The sequence below is a fragment of the Mandrillus leucophaeus genome, unplaced genomic scaffold, assembly GCF_000951045.1.
Source record: "Mandrillus leucophaeus isolate KB7577 unplaced genomic scaffold, Mleu.le_1.0 Scaffold639, whole genome shotgun sequence".
NCBI lineage: Eukaryota > Metazoa > Chordata > Mammalia > Primates > Cercopithecidae > Mandrillus > Mandrillus leucophaeus.
Window position 1 is genome coordinate 1,064,563 of NW_012106908.1, and position 8,246 is coordinate 1,072,808.

The 8,246-nt window shown below is 40.0% G+C and overlaps 1 protein-coding gene across 1 annotated transcript in view; it reads left to right on the forward strand.

The window, feature by feature from the left end:
- FSD2 (fibronectin type III and SPRY domain containing 2) overlaps positions 1–8,246 on the forward strand; it is a 60,513-nt gene that overhangs the window by 8,821 nt on the left and 43,446 nt on the right. Inside the window, exon 2 of the mRNA XM_012000674.1 lies at positions 1,588–1,704. The gene's annotated coding sequence lies outside the window, so the exon portion shown is untranslated. The remainder of the gene's footprint in view (positions 1–1,587; positions 1,705–8,246) is intronic.

The following is an 8,246-nucleotide window of genomic DNA, read 5'->3' on the forward strand; positions in this document are numbered from 1 at the left end:
GGGTTTCACCGTGTTAGCCAGGATGGTCTCGATCTCCTGACCTTGTGATCTGCCCGCCTTGGCCTCCCAAAGTGCTGGGATTACAGGCATGAGCCAGCGCGCCCGGCCAATAATTATTACATGAAAAATAAAATGGAAATGCATCTCTTAATGAGGTAGATGGAGCTTTTTTAAAAAAGTTGATTTGTGTATCCGTTGATGAAAATTACATGTTTTAGACTGCAACAGGAATTAGGGTCAATTGTCTTTCTGCTTTCATTTTGTTGATGTAAGCACTGAGCAACCTTGCTCAGCTACATAATCAAACATTGATGGAAATGAAAGTGTTTTATTATAGCAGTGTCACTCACATTTTTTAACTTTTTCTGCAATGTGTGTCAAAAAGTACATAGTGATCTATCATGAAAAATTATTTTTAATCATATATTAGCTGACAATTTGATTAGATCTTCCTTCAACTTTATTGAAAGCAAAGAACTGGAAACCACTCAGCTTGAAAACAAATTTTTTCTTATGCATTCATTAATGTCACTCACCCTCCACCATTGATAGCAATACTTCAAATTGTCCTTCCATTTAATCCCCTGGAGGTTTTTGGGTTTTGTTGTTGTTGTTGTTTAATTCCCAAGCAATGAAATCTTACAGTGCAATGAAATATTCAGGACAAGTGAGAGGTATAGTTTTACTTTTGTAATAAAGAGAAGAAGGACTATTGTGAAAAAAGAATCTACATGAAGCCTCAAATGCTGGCTTCTTCCCAGGCAGAGCAGCTCTGGCAAAGATTAAAAATGAAGTTGAGCATCTGGGAGCTGATCCTCCTGAAGCTATCTATACCCATGTACCCCTTGGAAAGTCTTCACATACAGATTCCGTAGCCTGAACAGTAATGGTGGGAATGCCACCCTTTGATGGAGTCTGGATAGGAAAAGGGGAGAAGGCCAGGCGCGGTGGCTCATGCCTGTAATCCCAGCACTTTGGGAGGCCAAGGTGGGCAGATCATGAGGTCAGGAGATCGAGACCATGCTGGCTAACACAGTGAAACCCCGTCTCTACTAAAAATACAAAAAAAAAAAATTAGTTGGGCGTGGTGGCAGGCGCCTATAGTCCCAGCTACTGGGGAGGCTGAGGCAGGAGAATGGCATGAACCCGGGAGGCGGAGCTTGCAGTGAGCCGAGATCGCGCCACTCACTCCAGCCCGGGTGGCAGAGCGAGACTCCATCCCAAAAAAAAAAAAAAAAGGAAAAGGGGAGAAAGAGAATAACAGCTAGCAGAGAAAGCTAGGTGGAAAGTTTATTTTTAGTCTGGGACAATGAATTAGTCATCTATTGTGACATAACAAATTATTTCAAAACTTGGCAGCTTAAAACAACAAATATTTATTCTCTTGAATGGTTTCTGATGGTCAAGAACCTGACAACAGTTCGTCTGGGTGATTGTGGCTCAGGGTCTCTCATGAGGCCTGGTGACCACTTTCCCTTGGTCCTTCAGTATGTCTTATGCCCACAGCAATGCTACCAACTTCTTCGGCTCACCTGCCAGCCAACCTTGGTTCACCTGTGTTTCCATATGTTTTTCTTGCTTGTACAGCCACTGGGGACCAGCTCTGGCCAGGACAATTCTGTTTGCCATGATGTGGGTTGAAATCACAACTTCTCCTGGGCCTGGTGGCTCACGCCTGTAATCCTAGCACTTTGGGAGGCCGAGGCAGGTGGATCATGAAGTCAGGAGTTTGAGACCAGCCTGGCCAACATGGTGAAACCTTGTCTCTACTAAAAAATACAAAAATTAGCTGGGCATGGTTGTGGGAGCCTGTAATCCCAGCTACGCGGGAGGCTGAGGCAGGAAAATCGCTTGAAACCGGAAGGCGGAGGTTGCAGTGAGCAGAGATCGCACCACTGCACTCCCACCTGGGCAACAAGAGCAAAACTCTGTCTCAGGAAAAAAAAAAAAAAGAAAAAGAAAAAGAAAAAGAAATCAAAACTTCTTCTATGACATTTGAACTCCCTGTGAAGTTTATCCTGTGAGGAAGAGTTTTTCTCTCAGTCTTAGAGTATCCTTTAGTGTCCTCTTCATAATTACTCTCCTATCATAACTCTCCTATCATCTAACACTTTTTTTTTTTTTGAGATGGAGTTACCATTACCCAGGCTGAAGTGAAGGAGTGCAATCTCAGCTAACTGCAATCTCCATCTTTTGGGCTCAAGAGACCCTCCTGCCTCAGCCTCCTGAGTAGCTGGGATTACAGGCATGTGCCACCATGCCTGGCTAATTTTTTTGTGTTTTTCGTAGAGACGGAGTTTCACCATATTGCCCAGGCTGGTCTCAAACTCCTGAGCTCAAACGATCTGCCCACCTCAGCCTCCTAAAGTGCTGGGATTACAGGCATGAGCCACTGTGCCTGGCCTAATACTCCTTTAGAATGAACTGTCTTCCTCTAATATAGCCGTAAATGCCTATATTTAGTTCTGATAGACTTGTAGATGATAATCTTCTTCTAACCTCTGATTTATTATCCTACTAGGAAGTTGAGAATTGGAATGTTCATTATCAGGTTCTGGGGAGGATTTTCTTTGGGGGCGTGTTATATTATTTCATAGGAAATGCCATTTTGTTATACGGAAAAAAAAATCATAGCTTGAGCTCCTCCAAAAAAGTGTTGTAATTTAGAAATTCTTAGGAAGCTTGTCATAATGAATCAATAAAAAATTAATAACAATATAGTCAACTCTATGTTGTCTACAAGATACACACGTTAGATTCAAAAATACAAATAGATTGAAACTAAAAGGATAGAAAAAGATAAATCATGTAAACAGCAACCACAGGAAAGCTAGAGGGACTGTACTGACATCAGAAAAAAATGGATTTAAAACAAAAAAGTGTTACTAGAGATAAAGAGGGATATGCTATCATTAGAAAAGAGCCAATCCATCAGAAAGATATGACAATTATATATGTATATGCACCTAACTACAGAGTACCAAAATATGTCAAACAAAAACTGACATAAATGAAGGTAGAAATGGAAACTCTAACAATAATAGTTGAAGACTTCAATACTCTGCTTTCAATAATGGATAGAATGACTAAGCAGAAGATCAACAAGGAAGTAGAAGACTTAAATGATACTGTAAACCAAATGGACCTAACAGACATCTATATAACACTCTACTCAACAATAGCAGAAGCAGAATACACATTCTTCCCAAATGCCTATGGAACGTTCTCTAAGATAGACCATATACTAGCCCATAAAACAAACCTCAATACATTTAAAAGGATAGAAATAATACAAAATATGTTTTCTTGTCGCAATGGAATGCAAATAGAAATCAACACAAAGAAAGTTGGAAAACTCACAAATATGTGGAAATTAAACAACACACTCCTCAATAACCAATGGGTCAAAGAAGAAATCAAAATGGAAGTTAGAAAATACTTTGAGATGAATAGACATGAAGATAACATGAAAACTTGTGGGGTACAGCAAAAGCAGTGATTAGAGGAAAATTTATAGCCATAAATGCCTATATTTAACAAGAAGAAAGATCTCAAATCAATACATTTAAAAGCTGGAAAAAGAAGAGCAAACTAACAAAACAAGCAGAGGAAGGAAATAATAAGTATTAGAGTAGAAATTAATGAAATAAATAATAGAAAAACAATAGGGAAAATTAAAGAAACCAAAGCAGATTATTTGAAGTAATCAGCAAAATTGGCAAACCTCTAGTCAGAGGTTTGACCAAGAGAAAATGAGAGAACACTCAAATTACTAGAATCAGAAATGAAAAAGGGGCATTACTACCAAGCATACAGAAATAAAAAAGATTGAAAAGAAATACTATGAACAACTGTATTAGAATAAATTAGATAATTTAAATGAAATAGACATTTCCTAGAAAGACACAAAGTCCCAAAACAGACCAAGGAAGAAATAGGCAATCTAAATAGGCCTAAGTAAAGAGATTAAATTAATAATTAAAAAACTAGCTTTTTCCAAAGTGAATTCAGGGCCCCGTTGCTACTTGTGCTATACTTTGACATACCTTTCCTTTCTTATTTTGTAAACTTCCTGGAAAGCCGTCTTCAGTAAGTATCTCCTAGTCTCTCTATGTGTGGTTGGTAGTCATGGAAGTGACACATAAAGTAAGCCAGAAGTTCGGTGGAACGTGTGAGAAACTGTTTTGTGCTTTTATGGATGTCATACTTGACAATACATGTATAAGTTACATGAATTGATGCTAAATATATCTTCCATTTGAATTCCTTTTGGACAAAGTTATTTCTTGATGTGGAAAAAAAAAAAAAAAAAAAAAACCAGCCTGGCCAACATGGTGAAACCCCGTCTCTACTAAAAATACAAAAATTAGCCAGGTGTGGTGGCAGGTGCCTGTAATCCCAGCTACCTGGGATGCTGAGGCAGGAAAATCACGCGGACCTGAGAGGTGGAGTTTGCAGTTAGCCGAGATTGTGCCACTGCACTCCAGCCTGGGTGACAGAGTAAGACCCTGTCTCAAAAAAAAATTAATAATAATAGTAATAATAATACATCACCCACGAAGAAAAGCCTAGGACCAGGTGACTTCACTGATGAATTCTGCCAAATGTTGAAAGAAGCATTAATAACAATTCTTTACATACTGTTCCAAAAAATAGAAGAACAGGAACACTCCCCAACTCATTCTATGAAACATATTACCCTGATACCAAAACCAGAGAAAGATATCACAAGAAAAAAAACCAAAACTACACGCCAGTATTTGTTAGGAATATGAATTCAAAATCCCTCAGCAAAATGCTAGCAAACTGAATCTAGTCACATATAACAAAAACTTAGGCCCGATACAGTGGCTAATGCCTGTAATCCCTCCTAAAAAACAATAACAAAAAAGAAAAATATTAAACATTAAGACCAAGTGGGATTTATCCCAAATTTGGCAATGGATTATTAGACATGACATCAAAAGCACAAGCAGCAACAACAACAAAAAATAGATAAACTAGACTTCATCAAAATTAAAAACGTTTGTGCTTCAAGGGACATCATCAAGAAAATAAAAGGACACCTCACCGAATAGAAGAAAAATATTTGTAATGTACATACCTGACAGTGGACTAGAATCCAGAATACATAAAGAACTCTTAGAGCTCAATAACAAAAAGGCAAATAACCCAATTTAAAAATGGGCAAAAGATTCAGAGAGGTGTTTCTTCAAAGCAGGTATACAAATGGCCAATAAATATATGAAAGATAACTGACATCATTATTCATCAGGGACATGCAAATCAAAACCACAATGAGATACCATTTCATAACCACTAGGATGACTGTAATCAAACAGTCAGATAATAACAAGTGCTGACAAGAATGTGGAGAAATCAGAGCTTTCCTACACTGCTGGCAGGAATGTAAAATGGTGTAGACAATTTGGAAAACAGTTTGGTGGTTTTTCAGAAAGTTAAACATAAGTTACCATTTGACCCAGTGATTGCACTCTGAGGTGTTTACTCACTCCTAGGTATATACCTACAAGAGATGAAAACATATTCACACAAAAACTTGTACACAAATGTCTTTAGCAGCATTATTTAAAATAGCCAAAAGGTAGAAACAACCCAAATGAAATGGGAAACCACCTGAATCAACTGATGCATGGACAAACAAAATATGGTATATCCATACAACGGAATATTTTTCCAGTGCTAAAAAGGGAATGAAATACTGATACATGCTACGACATGGATGAACCTTGAAAACAGTATGCTCAGTGAGAGAAGCAGTTACAAAAGATCATATACTATATTATTCCATTTATAGGAAATGTCCAAACAGGAAAATCAATAGAGACAGAAAGTAGATTAGTTGTTGCTTAGGGATAGGAGAGATGGGGGAATGCTGGTGGTGATAGCTAAAGGGTACAGTGCTTCTTTTTGAGGTGATAAAAATGCTCTAAAATTACGGCCGGGCGCAGTGGCTCACTCCTGTAATCCCAGCATTTTGGGAGGCTGAGGTGGGAGGATCCCTTGAACTCAGGAGTTCAAGACCATCCTGGGCAACATGGCATGACCGTGTCTGTAAAAAAAAAACAATTCAAAAGTTAGCCAGGCATGGCAGCACGTGCCTGTAGTCCCAGCTACTTGGGAGGCTGAGGTGGGAGGATCCCCTGAGCCCAGGAGGCAGAGGTTGCAGTGAGCCAAGATGGTGCCACTGCACTCCAGCCTGGGTGACAGAGGGAGACCATGTCTCAAAAAATTTTTTTAAATTTAAAAATACATGCTGTGAAATTGACTGTGGTGATCACCACATATATGTGTGAGTATACTAAAAACCACTACATTATACACTTTCAGCAGGTGAATTGTATGGTATATGAATTATGCCTCAATAAAACTGTTACAAACAAGAATTAATAAAACACAATGGGCTGGGCGCGGTGGCTGACGCCTGTAATCTCAGTACTTTGGGAGTCCAAGGCAGGCGGATCATGAGGTCAGGAGATCGAGACCCTCCTGGCTAACATGGTGAAACCCTGTCTCTACTAAAAATACAAAAAAAAAAAAAAATTAGCTGGGCATGGTGGCGGGTGCCTGCAGTCCCAGCTACTCAGGAGGCTGAGGCAGGAGAATGGCATGAACTCGGGAGGCGAAGTGAGCAGAGATCGCGCAACTGCACTCCAGCCTGGGCAACAGAGCGAGACTCCGTCTCAAACACACACACACACACACACACACACACACACAAATGGCAGCTCTGTGCCAGAAAGAAAGCATGGACTTTGGAGTCCAACAGACTGTGTTAATCTGGTTCTCCAAGAAGCAGGAACAATATGCAAAAGAATTTTATTAGAGGAAACACCTATGTGAGCGATAAAATGGGGAGGCAGCTAGGAAAGGCTGGGAGAACTGCCAGACCATGATGCAAGTCTGACCCTGGCTGAAGGAGAGGAAGAGGGAAGGTTCAGGGAAGATTCAGGCAAGTATCCTAGACTACCATGCAGTCTAAGAAAGCCTTGGTGAGGCTGTCAGGGAATCCTCCAGCCAACTCCCCTGGCCATCAGAGAAGTGTGTTGTTGTTGTTGTCGTTGTTTGAGACGGAGTCTCGCTCTATTATCCAGGCTGGAGTGCAGTGGTGCAGTCACGGCTCACTGCAACCTCCGCCTCCCTGGTTCAAGCAATTCTTTTGCCTCAGCCTCCCAAGTAGCTGGGATTACAGGCACCTGCCACCATGACTGGCTAATTTTTTGTGTTTTTAGTAGAGACTGGGTTTCACCACGTTGGTCAGGCTGGTCTCAAACTCCTGACCTCATGATCCGCCCGCCTCCGAAAGTGCTGGGATTACAGGCGACCAGCCTTCTGTTTGCTATGTTGCCCAGGCTGGTCTTGAACTCCTGGGCTCAAGTGATCTTCCCATCTCAGCCTCCTGAGTAACTGGAACTAAAGAAGGGCTCAGAGGAGTTTTGTATCAACCAGAAGTGGATCTGCCTTAGAATCCCTGGCTGTGCTTGTCACTGGATGGCAGATGTTTGTGGCAAGCTTGCTATGCAGCAATGAACTTCAGGGGGCAACTGAAACCTCCAGTCAATTACACTCCCTGTAGTTGGATATCTGTGAAGCACAGTTGCATAACTGCCACACCGATTAAGGCTCAAATCCCAGTTCAACAATATACTAACTGTGTGGCCTTGCGCAAGATACCCTCCCTGAGACACAGTTGACTCATCTACAAAATGGGGATGATAGTAGTACCTGCCACATAGGGTCGATGTGAGAATAATGTATATATAAACTGCCTAACACAGAAAAGGCATACAATAAGTGTTCAAGAAGTAGTAGCTATTACTAATATTGTATTTACTACTATCCTTCTAGACTTTATGTACTTCATTAAAATAGTGGACATCATATTCTACATATAATGGGTGTTCTGTTTATTTTGCTTAACATCATATTGTATGTCTTTTTCCAAGTTACCATTTGCTCTCCATAAACATTTTGAAGGCTGTTTTGTAGTCTATGTAGTATACATACCCGAGCTTACTTAGCCCTTCTCTTAATCATTAAACCTTTCCCCAAAAAACAGTTTTTGCTACTTAAAACAATTCTGTAGTGGACATTTTTACATAAAATAATTTTTTTCTTTGTATTTGGGATTTTTCCTCAAGGTTCCAGAATAGGATTACTAGGTTAGAGAGAGTGTGGACAGGCTAGAGAGTTGTATGTATGAACACATTTTTTTTTTTTTTTTT